We start from the raw sequence: 23,249 nt of genomic DNA, 5'->3' as shown, positions 1-23,249 counted from the left end.
TCTTTTGAGAAATGTCTATTCAGATCATTTGCTCATTTTTCAATCAGATTTTTTTTAATTTTACTTATTTTTTTCTGCTATTTGAGTTGTTTGTGCTCCTTATATATTCTGGTTATTAATCCCTTGTCAGATGAGAGGTCAGCAAATATTTTTTTCCAATTCCATAAGTTGTCTTTTCACTTTGTTGATGTTTCCTTGGCTGTGCAGAAGCTTTTGGCTGGATATAACTTCATTTGTCTACTTTCACTTTTGTTGCCTGTGCTTCTGAGGTCTTACCCAAAAAATCTTTGCCCCAACCAATGTCCTGAAGCATTTGCCCATATATACATGCACATTTTTGAACCATTTAAAAACAGTGACAGACATCATAACACTTCACCAGTAAATGCCTCGCCAAGAACACTCTGCTATATGATACGGAGCCATTATTATGATACGGAGCCATTATTATGCTTAATAAGAAACTTACTATTGATTCAAATGTTTTCCTTTGTCCCCAAAATATATCTTACAGATTTTTTTTTTTTTTTGAGTCTGCCTCTGTCGCCTAGGCTGGAGTGCAGTGGCAGTCTCAGCTCACTGCAATCTCTGCCTCCCAGATTCAAGCAATTCTCGTGCCTCAGCCTTCCGAGTAGCTGGGATTATAGGCATGTGCCACCACACTCAGCTAATTTTTGTACTTTTAGTAGAGAAGGGGTTTCACCATGTTGGCCATGCTGGTCTCAAACTCCTGACCTTAGGTGATCCTCCTGCCTCAGCTTCCCAAAGTGCTGGGATTACAGGCCACTGTGCCTGGCCTTCTCACAGATTTTTAAAATACAAAATCCAGTCAAGGATCTTACATTGCCTTTGATTGTCATGTCTCTTTAATCTAGAACGATCTTCTCTATATTTCTGTTTTTCACGATTTTTTGTTTTTGAGACAGGGTCTCACTCTGTCACCCAGGCTGGAGTGCAGCAGCATGATCTCAGCTCACCGAAACCTCCGCCTCCTGGGTTCATGCGATTCTCCTGCCTCAGCCTCCCCAGTAGCTGGGACTACGGGTACTCGCCACTACGCACAGCTACTTTTTGTATTTTTTAATAGAGACGGGGTTTTGCCATATTGACCAGATTTGTCTTGAACTCCTGGCCTCAAGTGATCCTCCCACCTCGGCCTCCCATGGTGCTGGGATTATAGGGGTGAGCCACCTCACCCAGCCCATGATTCTGTTTTTAAACAGTCAAATTTTAAGCCAGTAAGGAGATCATTTATGGAGAAATCAACTATGTGCCAGGAGTTTTGCGTATCTCAGCACAATTTTAATGGTATATTTTTGACATTTGTTTTTCAAGTACCTACCTCACAAGACATAGGACTCATCAGGGCAAGAGTTATGTCGAAGAACAGACCCTAAACTTAGTCCTACCTCAGTGCTTACTTACCAGGAAATAGACAGTAAAGACTGCTTGTTGTAAGAATGATTTCGGTTGATTCCTATGAATGATATACTAGTATCTGATTTCCAGGGTATGGTGGGGAGTACCAGATTTACCCAAAGTGCGAAAAACTGGCAAAATAGGGATTCAAATCAGGCCTCTGACTGCAAGCCTGAATTTGTTCAATTTGAAGGTAGCCCATCTTCTCAGAACTTTCATTTCCCCATAGGGAGATTAAGGTATTAAAGTATCTCATCATAAAGATGTATCCCAGTTCTTGATGTGCTGAAAGTCATCCCAGTTCTTGATGTGCTGAAAGTCTGAGGGTTCAGGAGCTCCTGCGGGATCAGGTCCTTAAAGCAGCATGGCTTAGAAAAGGACGTGTACAGGCCCTGGCCTCCCATCCCAGCTCTAGCGCTTGCTCTCCGTGGCAAGATGGTGAACCTCACGTGGGAAGAGTGAACAGTATCTACCTAGTGGAGCTAAAGGAGGAGAAAATGATGCCAAATAACCAGCATGATGCCCTGCTCAGGATGCCCGAAGTGCCTGATGAATGAGATGGATGGAGATGGGGGAGCCGTAGCCTCAGAGGTCAAAGGGCAGAGCAGGTGAGGATGGAGCAGAAGTGACATCAGAAGAGTCAGGAGACAGCCAACACTTTCTGCTCAATGAGAGCTCCTTATTTCTTAATTAATTTATTATTATTATTATTTTTTGAGACAGAGTCTCGCTGTTTCCCAGGCTGGAGTGCAGTGGTGCAATCTCGGCTCACTGCAAGCTCCGCCTCCCGGGTTCACGCCATGCTCTTGCCTCAGCCTCCCGAGTAGCTGGGACTACAAGTGCCCGCCACCATGCCTGGCTAATTTTTTATATTTTTAGTAGAGACGGGGATTCACCATGTTAGCCAGGATGGTCTCGATCTCCTGGCCTCGTGATCCGCCCCCCTCAGCCTCCCAAAGTGCTGGGATTACAGGCGTGAGCCACTGTGCCTGGCCCTTATTTCTTACTTTAAAAAATATTTCCAAAAACAAAGGCAAATGTCCTGCCTCCTATTATATACTTTAACCTTTGTTCCTCCTGGAAGTTTGCTGCCTCTGGGGTTCACGGTGTCTCAAGAGTTCAGACAGTACCGGTCAGAGCCAGTGGAGGACCCCAGATGTGACCCTGGAGCTCCACGCTATAATTCGCCCACACCATGCCCTGCCCGCCAGCTTCAGTCTCTGCCCCGGATTGTGGCTCAGAAAATACATAACAAAAAGATACTTGGCATAGTTTTGGAATGACCATGTGGAAAGTTGAAACTGACATTTAATGGACTGACATTTTAATTCTCATTAAAGAATTAAATGGATCAGACTGTGTGTGTGTCTTCCAAGTTTCAGGTAAAATAAAATAGATTACTTTTAAAAGAAAAAATATTTTTGGTTGCTAAGGCCATATATCTAGATCAAAACCATCCTGGCTTCATAAACTTTAAATTATTTTAGATTTCTGAAAAACATGCTTCAGTCTGATGGTGAGAAAATGGGAATTTCAGACGTGTGCCTAATGCTATAACAAACTGTCTAGAGAGAAAATCGTCATGAGTCTTCCTGAGAATGGAGGTGAATGGGACTTCTTTGAAAGTGGGGTGTCCCCACTAGGCAAAAGAGAAGCCCAAATACATATATATATATATATACACACACACACACACACACACACACACATATATATGTATATATATATATTTTTTTTTTTTTGAGACAGAGTCTCGCCCTGTCACCCAGGCTGGAGTGCAATGGTGAAATCTTGGCTCTGCCTCCTGCATTCAAGCAATTTTCCTGCCTCAGTACCCCAGGTAGCTGAGATTACAGGCCTGCGTCACCATGCCTGGCTAATTTTTTTGTATTTTTAGTAGAGACTGGCTTTGCCATGTTGGCCAAGCTGGTCTCGAACTCCTGACCTCAAGTGATCCACTCTCCTCGGCCTCCCAAAGTGCTGAGATTACAGGTGTGAGCCATCGCGCCTGGCCACAATGTTTTTAAAGCCTGGTTGGAGAGTTGACTGGGCAGGAAACCACCTGGATATGCCACTGTAAAAACCCAGGTGGAAAACAGGGTGGTTGAAGCAGGTGGAGGCAAATGGTGGATGGCTGGCAACAGGGATTGCTTCACTGATTGGATGTTGGGGGAGAAAGTGGCCAAGGACGGGAAGTCCAGGATGAACTGGGCCTCTGGCTTGAGATGTTGGATGGATGGTTGGGTCAGTCACTGTCATAGGAAACTCAAGAGTTAGGGGGACACTTTGGGGGAAGTTTCTTAGTCTTTTGATACTTTAGTTTCCTCTGCTGTAAAATGAAGAAAACATAATATACTTGACAGTTGCAATAAACATTGGAAAATTTTATAAAACATCTGAAAGTGCCCAGGAATGGACGCTGTCATCAGAAATGCTTTTTCCACTAAGTGTCTCATGGCACTCCTGTTTGCAGGCGCGGCGGCTCCTCCCCACAGCCAGGCACTCTCGCCCACACTGCATCAGAACATCTTGTTCCTGCAGGATGGCCCAGCCCTTCGCTGGCTGCTCTACCGGCCACGTGACCGAATCACCATCACTCTTACCCACAAAGCTGCTGTTGGAATGCAGGCATTTCATGGTGTGGGAAGACAGTATTTTTACACTTTTCTCAGAAATTGGTCAAATTCTTTTTTGCTCCCTGCTGTTTTTCCCCTTCTCCCTCTCCCCTTTCCCTTTTCTTCATTCCAGCAATAGCTAGATCTCTACTGCACCAAGAAAGGACATGACAGTGGCAAAGCAAAACAGCAAACAATCAACAACAAAACTCCTGAGCCCGGCTGGCTTTGATTTCCCAAAGCAAATCAGTCAAGTAATTAAGAAGGCATGAGAAAAATAGAAACACACACACACAAAATCTTTACTACCTGTGGGGAGGATTGTAAGGGAAAAAGAAAAATATATTCCTCTGTACCCCATGGGTTATGGAAAGAAGTGACAGATGTGAGGAGTGTGTGTGAGACAGAGACAGAGAGACAGAGATAGAGAGACAAAGACAGGAGAGACAAAGACAGGCAGAGGAAGACAGACACAGAAATAGAAAGAGAGACAGAACAGAGAGAGACAGGCATAGACAGAAATGTCTCCTGAGGTTGGGCCTCTGAGTCCTGCTCTCTGGGGAGTACTCTAGAAAAATGGCAAGATCTCAGGGACCTTGGTGTGTAGATGACTGATCGCCAAAGCAGGAGCTCTGGTCTTAGGCCAGATACGCTGAAGCAGCCAGAGTCAAGTTTCCCTCTGGGCCGTGCCCTGAGGGTATATGAAAAGCTGCAGCTGGGTGCAGTGTTCCTCTAGGGCTCAGGAGAAGTGACAGACAGAGAGCCCAGGATCCACCCACAGCCTGGGCCTGGCGCGTCCATTGGTGTGACAAAGACCTACATACAGAAAGGTGAAGGTGCACAATGAACTCAGACTTTATCTGAAAAGGGGTAAGATCCATTTCAAAATTGGAAGTGGAGCTGATTTGAAAGTATCTATTTTATGAGGATAAACTGATGATGAGATATATTCTATAGATAGGGTTTTCCTTGACTTCTAAGAGAATAGATACGCACAAGGTAATTACGGAGTTAGAGTTGTCTTTTGATTCTGAGAAAATGATATGACAATTTATATTTTTCACAGTCTTGCTTTCTTGCTCCACCAGGGGTCACAGCTGATCTTACACATTTCGGGGTGTGGGCACAACTTCACCACTCTTCCAAGGACCAATGTAAAGCCGCCCTGGCACCATCCTTTGCTTACTGAAGACTCCCCCACCAAATCCACATGCTACCTGTGCCTCATCCATCACTGGTTAATTACTCTGATTAAAATAAAGCAGTGATTTGATGTTTCCAAGGAGCTTCATTAGAATGAGAAAAAATTATATTTACCAAGGAAAGGAGGAAATGGTTGAATAAAAAATATGACAAGTAATTTAATTTTAGGTCAATGAATGCTCCATTGTGATTCAATTCTGACACATGAAACAAATAATGAGATGATCAAACCCTCTTCTTCCTTGCAGAAACCCGCTAATCCATATGAATGGTCTGTTGTTCATGAGCATCTGGTTCCCTTAACGACCTGTGGCCTGTTTACTCCATGGGGAGAATCTGGTCCTCAGAGCAGCTTTAGGGTCCACACACATTACTGGACATCCATAATGCACCACAGACTGTGGTGCAGCAATATGCCATGAGAGGATTTTTTAATCCTTGAAAAGTTGGGTGAAGAGGATAAGGTTTTTTGTATAAGATAATACAGGCTTCAAAAGGTTGGAAAAAGAGCACATTTAGAAAGTCCCAGAGCTGGGATTTGAACCCCTGTGCTTCTGATTCTAAATTGCTTCCTACCACGCTCATGGTGACCTCTAGAAGGCATTAGTGAGGTGGAGATGGACCCGGTAATCCTGCCAGTGCATCTGTGCACTGAGTATTGCTGGCTGTCCTTCTTGGCATCTTATTCAACAATAGCTGCTATAAGGGGAGAAATAATTTTATATTTTGTGAAAGAACTCAAATGGCCAATTCATACATGGCCAGTTTACTTAAGAATGAATTACCGACTGGGCACAGTGGCTCATGCCTGTAATCCCAGCACTTTGGGAGGCTGAAGTGGGTGGATCACCTGAGATCAGGAGTTTGAGACCAGCCTGGCCAACATGGCAAAACCTCGTCTCTACTAAAAATACAAAAATTAGCCGGGTGTGGTGGCGGGCACCTAAAATCCCAGCTACTTGGGAGGCTGAGGCAGAAGAATCGCTTGAACCCAGGGGACGGAGGTTGCGGTGAGCCGAGACTGTGCCCCTGCACTCCAGGCTGGGCAACGGAGAAAAAAAAAAAACAAAAACGAAAAAGAAACATGAATGAATTACCAGGCTCTAAAAACCTATCAGTAAGTTTTTTTTGTTTTTTTGTTTTTTAAAGATGGCACTTGATGCTAAGGAAATTGCAGCAACACAATGTCCTAATACACTGTTGACAAGATTTAAAAAATTTTTATTTTTAATTTTTGTGGGTACACAGTAGGGGTATATATTTACGGGGTACGTGGGATGTTTTAATACAGGCATGCAATGTGAAATAGGCACATCATGAATAATGGGGTATCCATACCCTCAAGCGTTTATTCTTTGTGGTATAAACAATCCAATTATACTTTTAGTTATTTTAAAATGTACAGTTAAATTATTATTGACTATAGTCTCCCTGTCGTGCTATCAAATAGTATTATTCATTCTTCTATTTTTTTTTTTTTTTTTTTTTGGTATCCATGAACCATTCCCACCTTATCTCCCCAGTCCCCTACTATCCTTCTCAGCCTCTGGTAATCACCCTTCCTATTCTCTATGTCCATGATTTCAATTGTTTTGATTTTTAGATCCCACAAGTAAGTGAGAACATGTGATGTATGTCTTTCTGTGCCTGGCTTATTTCACTTAACATAATGTCCTCCAGTTTCGTTCCATCCATGTTGCAAATGACAGGATCTTATTCTTTTTATGGCTGAATGGTACTCCATTGTGTATATATTGTGTATATGTACCACACTTTCCTTATCTGTTCATCTGTTGATGGACTGTTAATTTGCTTCCAAATCTTAGCTATTGTGAACAGTGCTGCAACAAACATGGGAGTGCAGATATCTCTTCAATATACTGATTTCCTTCCTCTTGGGTATAGACCCAGCAGTGGGATTGCTGGATCATATGCTAGCTGTATTTTTAGTTTTTTGAGGAACCTCCCAACGGTTCTCCATAGTTGTTGTACTAATTTACATTCTCATTAACAATGTACTAGTGTTCCCTTTTCTCCACATCCTCACCAGCATTTGTTATTGCCTGTCTTTTGGATAAAAGCCATTTTAACTGGGGTGAGATAGCTCATTGTAGTTTTGATTTGCATTTCTCTGATAATCAGTGATGATGAGCACCTTTTCATATGCCTGTTTGCCATTCGTAAGTCTTCTTTTGAGAAATGTCTATTCACTTCTGATTTTTTATTTTGATTTTTGATTGGATTACTAGATTTTTTCCTGTTGAGTTGTTTGAGCTCCTTATATATTCTGGTTATTAATTCCTTGTCAGATGGGTAGTTTGCAAATATTTTCTCCCACTGTGTCGGTTGTTTCTTCACTTTAATAAGATTGTTAATTGCCTTAATCATTCTAAAAAGTGATTTGGCAAATAAGGGTTGAATTGTGTCCCTCAAAATGTCTATGTCCAAATCCTAACCCCTAGTACCTCAGAATGCAACTGCATTTGGAAACAGGGTTTTTGAAGATGTGATCAAGTTAAAATGAGGTCATACTAGAGTAGAGTGGGCATCTAATCCAATATAACTAGTCCAATATGACCGGTGTCCTTATAAAAAGGGGAGATTTGGCCAGGCATGGTGGCTCATGCCTGCAATCCCAGCACTTTGGGAGGCCAAGGTGGGTGGATCACCTGAGGTCAGGAGTTCGAGACCAGCCTGGCCAACATGGAGAAACCCCATCTCTACTAAAAATACCAAAAAAAAAAAAAAAAAAAAAAGCTGGGCTTGGTGGTGGGCACCTGTAATCCCAGCTACTTGGGAGGCTAAGGCAGCAGAATCACTTGAACCCGGGAGGCGGAGGTTGCAGTGAGCCAAGATTGTGCCATTTCACTCCAGGCTGGGCAACAAGAGTGAAACTCCATCTCAAAAATAAATAAATAAATAAATAATAATAAAAAGGGGAAATTTGGACCCAGACATGCCTAGAGGGAAGATGATGTGAAGAGACACAGGGAGAAGATGAATGTCCTCAAGCCAAGGAGAGAGGCCTGCAACAGATTCTCCTTCAGCCGTTAGAAGGAACAACCCTGCCAACACCTTGTTCTTGGACTTCTGTCCTCCAGAAATTGTGAGACAATACATTTTTGTTGTTTAAGGCAACCAATTTGTGGAACTTTGTTCTGGCAGCCCCAGCAAACCAGTACAACAAAATATACACTGTATCGAGAAACTTAATATTGGCAATACCATTTGGCACAGGAACTCCTTGCCTTTGATTGCCATCTATGAAATGCATATTGACATGGAATTACACGTAAAGTATATTTAGCTAGTTTTTCTTCAACATGCTATTGCAAAAGGACAATTCAAAAATCCTCCCAACTCCCAGCTGATTTCTGAAAGTTCTCTGGGAGCCTGTGCATCAGCCATCAAAACACACTTGTCACCTTTTTCTTTCGTTTTGGCCTCCTTTAGTGAAGTCAGCTGCCTGAGGCTGGGCGGAGGTGCCGGCACTCCCTCTGGTTTGCGGGGGCCGCAAGGGGTCACGCTTATTCTACTGGATATCACTGTTCCTGGGCCCTGCCACCACTCTCAGCCCTGATGCTGTGGATTCTGTTAATGAGAGGGGCAGAAGTCAAGCCTCCCTCTCAGACCCAGATCTGAGTCTACAGGTGAACCAGGGCTGGGGCTTCGCGGTAGCAGGTGGTGATAGAGGACATGTCATTGTCGCAGTCACTGAGGACACTGGTTTTCATAGCCCAGCCTCTGTGCCTGGACCTCAGCTGTAGGCCTGGCCCCATTGTGCTCTCCCTGATGAGAATCTCCAGGCCTTGAGCTACCTGACTTTTCCCAGTTGGCCAGACACGTCCCAGTGAATGATCATCATCCTGCTCTCATCTCATAGCCAGCCGATCAGTCTGTTCACCCTCCACCTACTCAAGTACAGAGTGGCACACCCCAAGCAACAACCGCATGAGAAATTCCACCACTTGGGGAGGGCAGACCTGGGACAGACTTCTTTCAATTTCTGATCTGCTTTTGCCAGATGTCCTCCGTAGCAAGAGGCAGGACAAACAGTGAGGACTCCACCAACACTCACCGGGTGACCCCTTTGCTTTGGAAACTTACTCAGGGTGAAAGGAATTCCGATTTTAAACAGCATCTCTTTGTGTGGCCTGTTTGAGGCACCACACAGAGCTTGCTGGAGCAGCTCTTTTGACCGCTGACCCTTGGCCTGCTAACTGAAACAAGGTGAGTATTTCTAAGGCTGTCCTGGCCACGGGAGGACCAGAGAATAAATGTGGATCTATTTACATTCTCTTTTCCCTGAAGGTGATAAATGGCTTCCCCCATCCAAACCAGGCCCCTCTAGGGCTTTTATTTGCTATTCTGGTTTTAAAAGGCAGGCAGAGAATGTATTGAGTTATCTTTCAACTGTTTACTAGCAGAAGGGCAAAGATCAGATTACCAGTTGAGAGTGATTCATCTTTTCTCCCAAATCAAAGCCATATGTACACAGAGTCTGTGTACACATTAGTTCATTTCATTCATTCATCTGGATCAGGAGAGGGGGACCCGGGACAAAGGCCCCGCAGAAAAAGATGGAGGCATCAGGCCACAGACAGTGAGCAGCATGGGTCTTTTCTCTGCCTCCACATTAGGACTTTAATGTTTTTTTTTTTTTTTTTTTTTTTTTTTTTTTTTAAAAAAAAACAACTGTCCGATTTCCTGTCAGGCCAATTAATGATGTTTTTCCCCAGGTTTCTGGTATAGAGGATGTTTTAATTTGACACAAGTTTCCACCTACAAAAACACATATTTGTCTGGGCGCGGTGGCTCACGCTTGTAATCCTAGCACTTTGGGAGGCTGAGGCAGGAGGATCACGAGGTCAAGAGATCGAGACCATCCTGGCCAACAAGGTGAAACCCCGTCTCTACTAAAAATACAAAAATTAGCTGGGTGTGGTGGTGTATGACTGTAGTCCCGGCTACTCGGGAGGCTGAGGCAGGAGAATCGCTTGAACCCGGGAGGCGGGTTTGAGACTCGCTTGAATCCGGGAGGCGGGTTTGAGACTCCATCTCGAAAAAACAAAAACAAAAAACCATATTTATACCTTTGGAAACATTAAACCTCCAACTGTGAGAACCAAGATTCATATTTAAAGGGAAATGTGAGGTAATTCTGTGAATCTTAGACGGATTGATGGTACAAAATGGGAAGCTCCATCATCACTGATATTCTGAAATTATGGATGACTTCAAATATCCAGAAAAGCATAACAACAACATAATGAACGCCTATATTCTCACGTACAAAACTAATATTTTGGCAGATTTGCTTCAGCTCTTTTTTCCTTAAGAAACAACACACACGAGGATCATGGAAGCCCCTCCATTCTTCCCACCCTGTCCTTAAACTGATGTTTTTCATCCCCAGAATGACGCTATATTAATACTACAGATGAATGGCTCCATAAACTATATATAGCAAAGTATTGAACTTTTGTTGATTACATCACTCTCTAGCAAGCTTTTTTCACTGAACATTATGTTTTTGCAATTTAATAATGCCAACAGATGTAGCTACCTTCATTTAACTAATGTATTGCATTTCATTGTTACCCAACTGAACTTGGGTCCACCCATCCTGGCATAGCAAAGCCAAACACTGACAGTGGGATTTGCAGTGAAAAAAGTGAGGCGTTTATAACAGGGCACCAACCAAGGAGAACCAGATAGCTCACTCTTAGGACCTAAACTCCCGAATGGCTTGAGTATAAGGGTTTTTAAAGGTGGGAAGGCAGAAGTTACAGGCAAAGTCATAAATCAATACATGGAGGTCTTACATCGGTTTGGCCAAAAAAGGTGGGATATCTTGAAGTGTGGGGCGAGGCACAGGTCACGGGTAGATTCAAAGATTTTCTGATTTGCGAATTGGTTAAGGGAATGAAACTTTGTCTAAAGCCTAGGGGTCCACAGAAAGGAATGTTGAGCTCCCACCTGTAGGCATGACTTCCTCCAGGCCACTCAGGAAGAAATTCAGAGCAAAAAATTGCAGTCAGAGTTCAGTCCCCAGTTCCTCTGTTATCTAAGGTCTATGTGCCAGCAGATGTCATTTTCCATTTGGTGGGAGTCCAGGTTTCTTGCAAACAACTCAGGGATATATATTAAGTGTTGTCTTTAGTTTCTATGGGGAACCAGACATTTGGTGGCTCTAACTTCCTCGGCTATTGTCTTAGCTATTGTTACCTTCTTGCTTATCAGGTTGCTTACTTACTCCTCAGGGCTAGCTAGGTTCTCGGAATTTCCCTCAAAGGAACTCAAGATTTTTCTTAATTTCTATGCTTGGTTGGGAGGAGTGGTAGGCCCCTCAAAGGGATCCCTGCTCTGTCTCCATTTCACGTGAATCATACCATTTAATCATGATGATGATCAGGGATATTTGGGTGGCTTCTGTCAAGAACTGTGAAGAGGCTGAGATTTCACTCACTACTTACAGATACACAAGTGAGGCTGCTGCCTCATGGATGCTGGCAAAAGACAAGATTTCTGAATCAGAGACAAAAGACTTCATTTATTTGTCATAGCTAAAGCAATGGCCAGTGTCAGTGTATCTGCACTGGTGCCCCAAGCCCTGATGACCACGGGGTGATGCAGAGACCCTATGACTCCCGCACATGCATTGGGTCAAGTCACAGTAGAGGAACACTGAGCTGGGGCACCGTGTGGACCTACAGCAGGCAGTAGGCAAGCCTGCTCCTTTGAGGTTCCTCGCTGCAACTATGATGCTGAAAAATGGATCCAGTAAAGAAGAGTCAAGGTTTTATTGTCTTGGTGCACCCAGTAAGACCTGTAGGAGAACAGGAAGCCTGTGGAGGACTGTTTCTTCCAAAAGTTTCCAAGTGTTAGCTCTTACAGATGTATAAACAATACTGCCATTTGTCTCCTTGCACTGTACATCCAAGAAGCAGATTTGCTTCTTGCCAAATTGTTTCTCTCACTGATTTCAGGAATTGACAATTCCCAGTCGCATATAGGAATTTTCTTGTGTCTTCTTTTCCTGACTAACTCTTGCGTTGTCAGACACTTTCATCTGTGCTAAGCTGATAAGTATCAAACGATGATGCAGGCTATTCATTATGTGTGTCCTTGATTACTGATGAGTTTGAGCAATTGTCATTTGTTGGATTGATCGTTCAATTTCCTCTTCGGTCCTTGGCCTTTTCATATATTTTGCCTTTTTTTGTAGGTGTGTCCTTTTCAAATTGATTTTTTTTGGTGTTTTTTGTATATCCTGTGTACTAATTCTTTGTCATTTATATGCATTAATAATATCTCCTTTCACTCTGTGGCTTGTCTTCTCAATTTGTTTTTGGGTTTTTGTTTCAGAGAACATTTTATAAGCTTTAAATAATACAGTTTATTTATTTTTAATTATTTTGATTTTGTTTTTGCATCTTGTTTAAGAAACCCTGTCCTACTTATAAATAAGGCCATAATTATTTTTCTTATTTTATTTATTTATTTATTTTGAGATAGAGTCTCGCTCCGTTGCCCAGGCTGGAGTGCAGTGGCATGATCTCGGCTCACTGCAGCCTTCGCCTCCCAGATTCAAGCAACTCTCCTGCCTCAGCCTCCTGAGTAGCTGGGACCACAGGCGCACGCCACCATGCCTGGCTAATTTTGTATTTTTAGTAGAGATGGGGTTTCACCATGTTGGCCAGGATGGTCTCAATCTCCTGACCTCGTGATCTACCTGCCTCGGCCTCCCAAAGTGCCTTATTTTTCTTTTTAAAATATAAAACGTAGGCCAGGTCCGGTGGCTCACTCCTGTAATCCCAGCACTTTGGGAGGCCGAAGCAGGTGGATCACCTGAGGTCAGGAGTTTGAGGCCAGCCTGACCAACATGGTGAAACCCCGTCTCTACTAAAAATACAAAATTAGTGGGCATGGTGGTGGGCACCTGTAATCCCAACTACTCTGGAGGCTGAGGTAGAATTGCTTGAACCCAGGAGGTGGTGGTTGCAGTGAGCCAAGATAGTGCCACTGCACTCCAGTCTAGGCAACAAGAGTAAAACTCCATCTCAAAAAAAAAAAAAAAAAAGAAAGAAAGAAAGAAAAAAAAAGAAAAAGAAAAAAGAAAAAAATACGAAAGTTTTGCGTTTTTCATTTAGGTCATCAATACATGGGGAACTTAACCTCTTATGCAGAGTGAGGTATGAATCTAATTTATTTTTACACGTGGACAACCAGTCGTCTCATCAATTTCTGGTGGATGCTTCTTCCTTCCCTGCGGACATGTAAAATATTCATTCCGACGTATCATATATCACTTTGCCAGTTGCTCAGACTGAAAACCTTGGGGCTATCCAGACTCTCTTGTGCCTGACATCCAATCCATTAGCAAATCCTGACAGCTCTACCTTAAAACAGACTTTCTGAAGCCAGCCATTCATCACCCCCTCCAACACCGCCACTCAGGGCCAAACCACCACCACCTTTTGCCTGGACTACTCTATGGCCTCCCAATTAGTTTACCCCTTCATCTCTTGCTCCCCTACAGTTTTCTGTCTACATAGCAACAGAGTTATGTCTTTTTTCTTTTTCTTTTTTTTTTTGAGGAGTTTCGCTCTTGTTGTCCACGCTGGAGTGCAATGGCACAATCTCGTCTTACTGCAACCTCCACCTCCCAGGTTCAAGTGATTATCCTGCCTCAGCCTCCCGAGTAGCTGGGATTACAGGCATGCACCACCACGCCCGGCTAATTTTTTGTAGTTTTAGTAGAGACGGGATTTCTTCATGTTGATCAGGCTGGTTTCGAACTTCCGACCTCAGGTGATCCACCCGCCTAGGCCTCCCAAAGTGCTGGGATTACAGGCGTGAGCCACCTTGCTGGGCCGAGTTATGTCTTTAAAAATACATTTGATCGTGCTCTTCCCTGCTCACATTCAGAATAACATTCGCAGTCTTACTGTGTCTATAAGACCTCCTATATCCTGGTTGCTGGTTGCAGTTTGTACCTCATTTTCTACTGCACTTTCTCTCTCTCTTGCTGTGTTCCAGAAACACTTGTGATTCCTTGCACACTGACTGTGTTCCCAGTTCAGGCCTTTGCACTTGCTGTTTCTTCTTCCTGCTATTTCTCTTCCCCCAGAGAGCTGTACAGCTTGCTTGAACCTCATTCAAGGTTTCTGTTCAAACATCACATTATCAAGAGGGGCCTTCCCTTTTAACCCTCTTAAAAATAGAGCCCTCCCTAATTCACTTAATTTTTCTTCATAACATTCACCACTGTCCACGACTGTAGTGTATGCTTTTTATTACTTGACCCACCTGCTAGAATGTGAGCACCCTGAGGGTAGGCATTTTGTTGGTTTTGTTGTTTGATCTATTTTCAAAGCCAAGAATAGAGCCTGGGACACAGTAGAGTTTTAAAACATGACAAATAAATGGATGAATGAATGAATGAAAAAGCAAAATTTTCCATTGGGAAAGATAAAATCTTTTTTGGTAATAGTTGCAATGAGTTGAGATCTAAGTCTTTCCATTTTGCTATCATTATAAAAATTATCTTAGCTATTCTTGGCCCTTTCTTTTCCCATTTGAATTTTATGATCAATGTGTCAAGTTTCACATAGACCTGCACTGGAATTTTGATTGGAAATGCATTGAATTTATACATTCGTTTGACATGAACACCATCCATAAATATGGGATGTCTTTCTATTCAGGTTTAAAGTTTTTCAATAAACATTGGTTTTTTTTTTTTAAATGAAAAGTATGTACATGTTTTCCTAGATTTACTAGGTACACTCATAATTTTCTTTTTGTTGTTGTTCCCCTACAGTGAATAAGATCTTTTCCTTTTGCATTTTCTAATTGTTGGTGTATAGGAATAGTATTCATTTTTTATGTTGATCTTCTAAGAAGTTTTCTTAGTTGACTGTCTTGATTTGGGGAGGAGGGTAGGCAACTGAGGACTGTTTGTTTGGTTTCTTCGTCTTCTGTTCTTATCCTTTCTGCACCTTATTCCATTGGCTTTATCTTATTGGTTGTAATAAAAGTAGTAGAGACAGGGTTTCACCATGTTGGCCAGGCTGGTCTCGAACTCCTGACCTCAGGTGATCCACCAGCCTCAGCCTCCAAAGTGCTGGGATTACAGGCCTGAGCACCATGCTGGCCATATTTCTATGTTCTTTATGTTTATTTGATTTATCTTCCTCTAAGTTCTTGAGTTGCATTTTAAGTTATTTATTTTTAAACTTTCCTGGTTTTAAATAAATATATTTAAAATATAATTTTCCTTCTAAATACTGATTGAGATGCATCATATAATTTAGTTTGCATTGTGATTTTTCTCTGTAATTCATGACTTTTTTCAGAGTTATTTTAAATTACAGTGATATGACTGTTTTCAAATTATCTTTTTACCTTTTGCTTTTGTATATCTAATTGGTCACATTGTGCTAAGAGAATGAGTTCCAGATAACATTGGTTTCCTGAAATTTTGTTCAGAGTTCTTTCTACAAGGTGTCATGTGAGAAACTCCTTTTCAAAATTAATGCTGGACTGTGAGGTCTGAAATCCACATTTGTTCATTCACTGCAGTGTTCCGAGCAGCCTGGGTGGCGCCTAGGGGTGCATGCCCAATGGTGTGATGGCAGCCAGTCTGTGTTTTCCACTGGAGAGCTCTCTAACAGCAAGGGCTGTGTCTGCCGCAGTCTTTTCTTCATCTTGGCCATCAGCAGCTTAACTTCAGTGATTAATTTTCCTCATGGGGTCATTTGCTTTTCTTTCCATGACTTTTTATTAACTACTGTGTAGTCTGGACATCCTTCTTTATACACTGTCTTGATTCAGTTTTTTAATGGAGAGAGGCCAGGTAGAAAGGGAAATAGAAAAACAGAACTCACTCTTGTTCACAATGAAAGTATTTTTTATAAAAACAAAAATAAAGCCTTAAGCAATTTTTCCACTTGTCTCATATGTGACTGTACAACCAGATTCCTAGAAAATGTCGCTGTTTTTCTCATTCTTCTCCCTGTGGTGTGGAAACAGGATCCCAGGTCTGAAGGACGAGAACTCTCAGGGCGCAGGTTAAAACTGGATGAAGGGAGCCCAGTGGCATCAGCTGGCTGTGCCCTGGTGGGTCACACAGCTAAGTTCAGCAAGAATAGAATTTAATTACATACTGTACACAATGGGATGGAATGAAAGACCGTTTTGAGGAAATAATAGTTTATCAAAGAAGTGGAGAAATGCCCATGGGAGAAGCACGTTCAGAGCAGGCACAGAGTGGATAGATTTCAGAAGGAATTTAGCTGTCACTGGTTCGAGGCCAGGCCACTCCCCTCTAAGCAGGCTCTGACAGCAAGGAGCTGCTAGGACCTGGATGTGTAGTGAAAAAACAAAGTGTTTGTCTGTGCCGAATTTCACAGTTTGCAAATCACTTTAATACAAACATGAGCTCCACCTCTCACGCCTATGGGAAATGTTAATTGTGTTTATTTTGTGAAGTTGCATATTAGTTTAGTTTCACTGAGCCCAAAACTGTATAAAAACATGCATTCAGCCCCTCTACCACCTCCATACAACTTTACTTGCTAAAAATGTGTGACGTTCCGAAGTTCTAAAATGGCCAGGGTGACCAATCATTCCCAACCATTGCTAGAAATCAACGTGACCAATGGGGGCAAATGCAGCAATTGATACAATAACATCCTCATTTCTCCAAGTTTGGTTTGACAGTTCCTTTCACGCCTTCCCCCTTGGGTTGGTTCCCTAATAATGTCCCCTACAGAACCTTCTTCCAGGTCCACTTGCCTCACTAAGGACTCACATGGACTGTGGGTTGGAGAGTTAGCCAGTCACTTACTCCCTGTGTGACCTTGGGCAAGGTGCTTAACTGCCCTTGGACCTCAGTTTACTCATCTGTGAAATGTATGATAGTAACAGAGTGGTGAAGAGCGAATGAGCTGAAGCAGTAGCCCTTAGAAGATGCACTGGCACATAATGGCATTTCCCTTTCCACAGCAGCCACTTGACCTCTCTAGCCTCTGTTTCCTGTGAAGTGGGGTTAGTAAAAGCTGTGCCCCCAAGAGCTCTTGTAAACGAGGGAGGCTTCTGTGGGAGGCAGGACAATCGTTCCTCCCAGACCTCCACAGCCTGACCCTTGGCACCTATGTCTCCTACATAACAAAGGGGATAAGGCTGCAGATGGAATTAAGGCTGCTCGTCAGCCACCTTAAGATGAGAGATTATCCTAGATTATCCAGCGGGCCCAATGTAAACAACAAGGGTCCTTATTAGTGGAGGCAGGAGGCAAGGGTCGGTGGCAGAGTGATGGGATGTGAGAAGGACTCAACCTACTATTGCTGGCCTTGAAGATGGAGGAAGGGGCCATAAGCCAAGAATTGCAGGCAGCCTCTGGAGGCCAGAAAATGCAAAGAAATGGACTCTGTCCTAGACCTTCCAGAAGGAACAGTGCCCTCATGGCAGCTTGATTTTTGTTCAGCGAGACTCATTCAGACTTCTGGCCTCCAGAACTGTAAGATGACACATTAGTGTTGTTTTAAACACTAAGTTTGTGGTAACTTGATGCTGCAGTCTAGCAGGGTGCCTTGCTCAGGTAACCTCCTATATGTGACGCTGTCACCATGTTCATCACCATCACCATTGTGGGCCTAAGGCATACATAAGTGAAAGTTATCCCAAAGGTTCTCACAGTGGCTCATTCTGTAACACAGCCTCATTTTAAGACAGTCTGATCTCCATGATACATCACCTCCTCATCCAGACCACCCAGAGCATGTGGGAAGAACCACTCTTGAAGCTCCTCGGGCATGCTTAACCCTGCTAACCTGCGTCCTGTGTGCTGTGGGAAAGGCAGCAGCCCGCCAGTGTCACCTCTGTTGGGATTGGTTCTACCCTCCCTATACAGAACTCACTGCTGGGCTTACTCCTTCCCCTCCTAAAACAGCTGCCTGTAAAAGGGGCATGGGTCTTGCTCTCTTTGTATTTTTCAAAGCTCTTGAACATGGTGAGTGCTCCATGAAAGTATTTGGAATGAAAAATCCATGAAGAGAGTCTGTCAAAGCATAGCTGATGGAATGAAACAAGATATAACTGGATGAAGACATATATTGTGATGCCTTATTACTTCACTGGGGAAGGGAGGAGTCTTCTCCAAGCCACCCAACCACCTGGCAGCCCTGGCTCATGCGGCGGTCTCCAGTCTGGATGCGCTCTCACTGTCCATCAATGTGGAAATGAGGCAAAGCCTGCCAATCATACGATTTACTCCCTGAGGAGACCTGCACAGTCTCAAATACATAAACGCACACAGAATTCGTATTAGCTTCGGTCAAATCAATGACACAGAGATGCCATGTGTCATCAGGCACTGTGCTACATGCTTTACACAAACTCTTTGAGGCAGGTTCCATTATACTCCCATTTTGCCCATGAGGTAATTGTGGATTAAGATGGCCACGCCCCTTGCTCAGTTTCTACGTAATAAATGATTACACTGAAAATCTTTCCCAGGTCTGCTTGCCAGACCCCCTACCCCTGTCCTTTCCCAGTGTGCAGTCCCAGGCCCACGGGGAGGCCACAGCACGGTGTGTTTCCATGACGCTGGAGGCACCTCTATCCCATCCATCCACTTCTACCACTGTCACTGATATGTATGCCAAACCAGGCATTTTGAAACTATTTAGAATCCAAAAATATAGCATGCACTCCAAACTTAATAATCTCCTTAGCAAATTCTGATCTGAGCATGTAGGTTTTCAAATGGATTCAAAAACAGCAGCCCAGATAACTTTGAAGTTCAATTTGAATAACCATTTTATATTGAATTAGTAAATCAGGAAAGATGAGTCATTAATCTAGCAAGATTCAATTGTTAAATTTACAAAATAAGGACTTTACTTCAAAAATCTTATTTAAATATTAGAATGTTATCCTGGTCTCTTTCATCGCTTTTATTAGACCTAAAAGAAATTTCACAAGATACAAGGGTTTTAATACTCAGACAGATTCAGTAAAACAAACAAGTAAGACAATATGTAACTCTAGGGCAACTGGCAAATTAATCATTTGGGATAAGGCTGGAGTTAGAATCTTGTCCAACATCTGAACTCTCCGAATGGTGATTGTGAATAACAGTCTGATGACAGAAAAACCTTGATTTTCATCCTGGTTTCCCATTTACTTGTTGCATGAACTGGAAAAATTAACAAACTTCTTGGTACCTCAGTTCTTCTCACCTGCAAAACCAGGATGTCTGCTAAAATTGGCTGTTGGGTGGGTTAAGCAAAACAGGGTCCATAGTGCCTATGCAAGGTACCAGGCTCCTCAGAAGTCCTTGATGTCTGCTGGCTAAAAAGAAAAAATGAAAAACATACTGAAACAACACCCCTCTCTCAGTGATTGACAGGACAAGTAGGCAGAAAGGCAGCAAGTGCTGAGCAGACCTGAACACCACCATCAGCTAACTTGCCCAAGGTGACATTTACAGAACACTTTGCTCAACAACAGCAGAATACAAATCTTTAAAGTTCAAATGAAACATCTGCCAAGTTAGATCATATTTTGGGCCATTAAAACAAGCTTCAATAACATTCAAATGATTCAAGACACAGGATGTTCTCTGACCACAGCAGAATAAAATTAGAAATCAGTTACATAAGGACATCAGGAAAATCTCAAAATACATAGAAACTAAATAATATACTTCCAAGTCACCCATGAATCAAAGAATAAATCAAAAGGGAAATTAGAAAGTATTTTTATCTCAATAAAAATGAAAACATATCATTTTCATTCAGGGATGAATGCTAACGCAATACTCTGAGAGAAATCTGTAGCACTAAATGCCTATATTAAAAGAAGAAAGGTCTTAAATGACCTCAGCTTTTATGTGAAAGACTATAAAAAGAAAAACAACTTAAACTCAATGTAAACAGAAAAAAGTAAATAATAAATAAATAATAAAGATCAAAGCAGAAACCAGTGCTGTAGATAACAGAAAAAAAAAAAATAGAGAAAACGAATGAAACCAAAAGCTAGTTCCTTAAGAAGATCAATTAAATTGATAAGCCTCTAGCCAGGATGATCAGAATAACAACAACAACACAGACACAAATTGCCAATATCAGGAATGAGAGAGGTGACAACACTACACTTTTTACAGATAAAGGATAAAATGGAAATATTATGAACAACTTATTCCTATACATTTCACAGCTGAGATGAAATAGAAAAATTCCTTAATAATACACATTACCAAAGTTATCTCAAAAAGAAATAGATAAGCTGTATAGTCCTATACTTCTTTAAAAATTGAATTCATAGTTAAAAAGTTTCTAATAAAAAACTTCAATTCTAGATGGCGTCTCTGGTGTATTCTATCAAATATTTAAGAAAGAAATAGTTCCAATTCTAGTCAAACCCATCCGGAAAACTGAAGCAGAGAGAATATTTCCAAATTTATTCTAGGAGGACAGCGTTATCCTGACACTAATATGAGATAAAGACATTACAAGAACAGTAACAAAAAAACAAAACCCAGGGTCCCCCATTGTCACTGGATGCTTCTCCCTTGAGGAATTCTCCTCCAGGTCTCTCAGCTCCAGCTCTGATGCACCCTGATTTGCTCAGCAGCTGAGTCAGCCTGGCCCCAAGCCTAGCGCATCTCCACACCTGTTTGCTCATTTGCTTTTACTGGATTGTGAGATGGCTGAGGAATTTTTTCTTCATACCCCAGTGCTGAGAACAGAGTAGGTATTTGGTAAATATTATAGGATTCAGTTTTGAAGCTGGGAGGTAGGTTGAACATAAGTGTTAGCAGAATCCAATTCAACCTGGAATGCTGTGATAAACATAGGAAGTCTAACAGGAATAATAATGAAGAACTGGATTTATGACCATGGAATAAATAGCACCATTATGGAGAGAAAGGTACAGGAGCAAAGACATTGCTCAGCAATAAAATTTAAGGATGGGTAGGGAGATGTTGAGACCTCCAAAGAGCCTACTGGTTGACACTTTTTTATTTTATTTTATTTATTTTATTATTTTATTATTTTATTTTATTTTATTTTATTTTATTTTATTTTATTTTGAGAAGGAGTCTTGTTCTGTCACGCAGGCTGGAGTGCAGTGGTGCAATCTTGGCTCACTGCAACATCCGCCTCCCAGGTTCAATCGATTCTCCCGCCTCAGCTTCCTGAGTAGCTGGGATTACAAGCATGCGCCATCACATTCAACTAATTTTTGTATTTTTAGTAGAGATGAGGTATTGCCATGTTGGCCAGGCTGGCCTGGAAATCCCGGCCTCAAGTGATCTGTCCACTTCAGCCTCCCAAAGTGCTGGGATTAGAGGCGTGAGCCACCGCGCCCGGCTGACAGTTAAATTCTGACTATCCCAGATGATTAGTCTAAATTAATCATGATAATTCCATTTCACCATGATCAATTTAGGAATGAGTTTGAGGGAAAATATTCTTGGGGACTTCTTGAAAAAGTTTCCTCATATCTAATGATAAGACTGAGGGAGATGGTCTCCTCCTTCCATGGACACTTCATCTTTGGATGTGATCCCTGGACCTGTAGCAGATATCCTGCAACCAAGCAGGGTGTCCTCCACCCTGAGGCAAAGCCAGCACACAGCAGAATGCAGAGATGGTATCTGCCCTACCTCTCAACTTCTGGTTTTGTAGATAACATATTTCCTTGCAGTTTCAGTCAATTAGGGTCATGTTTTACATCATTTACAGTCAAAATCATTGTAAAAGGTTATAAATAATAATATAATTGGGGGCTGCATTAGTATAAGTATAGTTTCTAAGGCAAGTGTGAAGTGTGAGAAATTAGTTAGGTAAAAGCCATGCTGCTGCTATAACAAACAGCCCCCAGATTCCTCAGAGCAAAACAGGATCAAGGTTTATTTTTCACAGAAGCAGGGGAAAGTTGGCACAGTTCTCATCCTAGAAAGGCAGCTCTGTCATCTTCAGCACAAGGCTTCTAATCTTGCTCCAGGTATCACTTACACTTGGGAAAGAAAAAAGAGCGTGAAGAGGCACATGCCTGATGCCTTCAGGAGCAAGTTCAGAAGTAGGACACATTGCTCTCTGTAGGGGCTATGAGGAGCTGCAGGGGAGGTGGCGTCAGTGCCTGGGCAGTAGCTGGGGCCTGGACAAAGCTTGGGCAGTGAGGGAGAGACAGAGATGGATGCTGGTAGCCATCAACATTTAGCATAGAACATTTTTTCCTAATCATGGTACTCCTGGACTATTGTTTATCATTAAGAGGAGACACAAGAAGTACAAACAAGGCCAGAGGAGAATCACCAGGAGCCAACCAGCAGATGAGGTGACTCAAAGCCACGTCATGGGAGGATGGTGGTGGTGGGGGCTGATGGGGCTTAGGCTGGGGAAGGAAGACCACCAGGGCTGCCAAGGCAGGAGGAAGAACAAAACACTTCCTCACATGTGTGAGAGATTATCGTGTGGAGATGTGGTTAAATGATTAATTTTGACTCCGGGGCAAAGACCTTCCATTTGGTGGAGTTTGCAGAGCAGGTTATGGCTCAATATCAGAAGGGAACAAAAGAATGATAGTAGTTGAAGTCACTCATGATTAGAATAAAGAAACGCCAGTGAGTCACATGGAGGAGATAATACAGACCTGGTGGCTCATCAAGGAGGTATTATAGCCCACAGACAGGTGAAGATGAAGAAAACATTTTCCCTTACAAACAATAATGCACCTGTATTTGATCTGCTGTAAAGGTCTTTGACCTATGATTTACCAACTTCCAGTCTGCTTAAGTCTAGTATAGAGATAAGGGCAATTGAAATGAGACTATGTATTACTGATATATAGGAGATTTATGATTTTAAAAGTCATCCTCATCTTTGTATGAGTTTCTTAGTCTCATAAGAATTTGAATTTCAGGACTGGCCTTCAGCACATGAATGTCTTCTCTGACCCAGCATGCTGTGAAACAGGCTTGGACACTGACTTCCC

The 23,249-nt window shown here is 42.4% G+C and overlaps 1 long non-coding RNA gene across 1 annotated transcript; it reads left to right on the top strand.

Moving 5' to 3' along the window:
* The first annotated feature begins 7,379 nt into the window (after nt 1–7,379).
* LOC105737773 lies at nt 7,380–12,653 on the top strand. Its single transcript, XR_001113457.2, has 3 exons — nt 7,380–7,417; nt 9,262–9,467; nt 11,716–12,653. It is a non-coding gene; the product is annotated as an uncharacterized LOC105737773 (long non-coding RNA).
* The last annotated feature ends 10,596 nt before the right edge of the window (nt 12,654–23,249 follow it).

Source organism: Nomascus leucogenys, unplaced genomic scaffold, assembly GCF_006542625.1.
Source record: "Nomascus leucogenys isolate Asia unplaced genomic scaffold, Asia_NLE_v1 001609F_30189_qpd_obj, whole genome shotgun sequence".
Lineage (NCBI taxonomy): Eukaryota > Metazoa > Chordata > Mammalia > Primates > Hylobatidae > Nomascus > Nomascus leucogenys.
The sequence above is the reverse complement of the archived record's forward strand: the minus strand, read 5'-3'. Positions and strand labels throughout refer to the sequence as shown.